Source organism: Octopus bimaculoides, chromosome 11 (assembly GCF_001194135.2).
Source record: "Octopus bimaculoides isolate UCB-OBI-ISO-001 chromosome 11, ASM119413v2, whole genome shotgun sequence".
In the NCBI taxonomy this organism is placed as follows: Eukaryota; Metazoa; Mollusca; class Cephalopoda; order Octopoda; family Octopodidae; genus Octopus; species Octopus bimaculoides.
Genome location: NC_068991.1, coordinates 39,371,783 through 39,374,651, shown reverse-complemented (window position 1 = coordinate 39,374,651; position 2,869 = coordinate 39,371,783).

Sequence of the window (2,869 nt, the reverse complement as noted above, 5' to 3'; positions counted from 1 at the left end):
TAATAGACAGGACACAGATATGTGTCGATAAGCCAGCTGGAGGAGATGTTCTCCTGGGGCTAAAAGCAACAGTAACATCCACCCTTAGGGGTCAGCCACATTTAAATGGCAAATATACTTCACTTTATCGTGCAGTTACTGTTAACACCTCGTTCAGAGATTTAACATTGCTTATATATATATATATATATATCCCTAGTCTCAGTACCCAGCATGTGATGCCTCTAAACAAGGCACATAACTCTGATCGGCCTGAGCTTATTGTCCGAGAACTGGTTCCCCAAGTTCATTGTTGATTTGGTAGGAAAATCATTCAGCTGTAAAAAAAAATCAATTGTTCACCTTCAAAACAAAAAACTTTTTTATGTCAAACTGAATCCTAAGGACAGAATGGTTTTTTTTCATTTCAAATTTTCCCCACCTCTAACACTTATTAAAATTAAATAAAATATTTTTATGTACACATATACATTGTTTCTATTACCTTTTTAAAATTCGAAATATATCAAGAACAATTTTGTAATCCAAACTGATTCCATTATATTTCTTGAATGCAAATACAGCTGTTGTTAAATACATTGTTTTCAGGTTGGTAAGAAGAACATATACATTTTGTATATTGTAAACAGTCAAAAACAATTAGACATTTCCATTTAATATAGTGAGCGGTTGAATGGGTCATGACCATGTGAAGGGAAAGACTGGAAAATCAACCACTCAACAGCAGAGAAAACAAAGAAACAGAAAAAAAACAAAACAACAACACTATTAGTAATATTGATTTATTGATACTTTAGAAATGATATACAATTAATGACTGCAAGTAGAAAATAACACAAAAATGACAACAAAATATAAACAAAAAAAAGTGTTATAAAATTATAACATACGTTTTTCCATGTTGAAGTGAGAGAAAAGGAAATTAACTTATACAATTTTTTTTTCTCTTAAGATCAAAATTTTTTCTCCCTCTTCAAAATGTAGGAAAAAAAATTAAAACAAAACATGACTTAGGCTTTTGCTGATTACTTTTGACTAGGTGCAATGGGCCAATTTATGTACGAGGGGGATGTAGTTGAATGAATCAACTCCACAATTTACTGATTATGTTTTATTGACCCTTGATGGATGCATGATAAAGTGAACCCCAGCAGTATTTGAACCCAGAGAAGTGAGTTTTTCAACTAGACACAATAAAACATCTAATTATCATTTTATTACTGACAATCTAATTAAAAATTCTTTAAATATCAATGAAGATGTAAAAATGTAAAAGGGCACGAAATAAAATATCCCAGAACAATGTTAGGTATTTATACATAAATAATCTTGCACCTAACTGGCAATGTTAGACCCCCCCCCTATCACACCCCAATATATTGAAAGTTAATAAAATATCCACCCCAGCCCACCACTGTTTAGATTCTTGTTGTTCATTCACGCTAGAGAGTGGAGTAAATATTTGCTATATATGTATATATGAACATATATGTATGTGTATATATTAGCACAGCTAAGCCTTCAGCAGCTGGTTAAATTCAGTTTAATAATACATACAAATCAGCTTATATATGTATATGTGTGTGTGTGTATGCATACATATGTATATATGTGTATGTATATATATATGTATGTGTGTGAGTGCATATAACTTAAAGAAATTGTACCAAATTATATTTGTTAAAGAAATGCATAGGAATTGATATTTTTTAATGCAAAATAGGTGTGAGATAACAGACTGGCTAATATTGCATGCAGGTAGTTGTTTAATGGTATCCATAACAACACCTTGTGCGTGTGTGTGTGAATATAAATATCTTTACAAGTATTTGTAACAAGTATTGTAACAGAATAGGCAATAATAATAATAATAATAGACTTGGCACAAAATCAACAATATACTGTTAGTTTGAATATCAAAGTGAATCTAACTCCCACATATTCTGATGTAGTTCATTGTCTTCAAAAGGATTATATGTAAAATTAATCCAGTAGGGTTTGTAACAGTGAAAGGGGAAGATATGAACTGTTTAGATGACAGTTAGCCTGTTAATCTTCATATATTGCATGGCAGAATTTTAAACTTTAAACTTGGATAAATATATATATATAATGTCTCCTTTTTATTCCTAAATTTTGTTCTTTTCATCGTTTTGAATGATTTAAAAACATCTTCATGAACTGCTTTGTGTTTAAAGGGATTTCATGTGCCAAGGAAGAACAGTTATCTGCCCTTCTCGACTCCATTTTGCTTAAACTACTAAAAAAATAAATAAATGTGAGAGTGGTGGGAGACATTATGACAATAACAATTAAATCAGCTTCGTAACAGTAAATGATCAATTTTGATCTGACATTTTTTCTTGGGGCTAATTAGAAGCAGGGCCAAGTCTCTGATATGTTTTCACATTTAATAATATGTTTGGGTGGGGAATAGAAAATATAATGCAATTCACACAAAGCAGTGAATATTATTGTATGTTGTGTTGAATATTTCAGTGATCAAAAGCATTGAATACAACCTGAATCTGTAGTGGAGCCAAGGAGTGGCAGACAAAAGAAACCAGGGAATTCACTTGTAGGCATGGCTTCCATTTAAATAAACAAACAAATAAAATGAAAGACATTTCTTTATTTAGAAAACAACCCCACCACCCAGTAAGTCAGACTAAGGCACTAAACGTAATCCTTTTCCCAAATTCCTATTATTGTGTTTACAAATATCAATAAGGGATTTAATTTTAACAAAAGTTCAGTATATTATTTAATAACGATTACAATAAAAGAAATTATTTTACAACAATTTTTTTCTTTTCAAATTTCATAATCCACCACCTGGGTGGGGGGCATCTGATTCTTAAAAAAACAA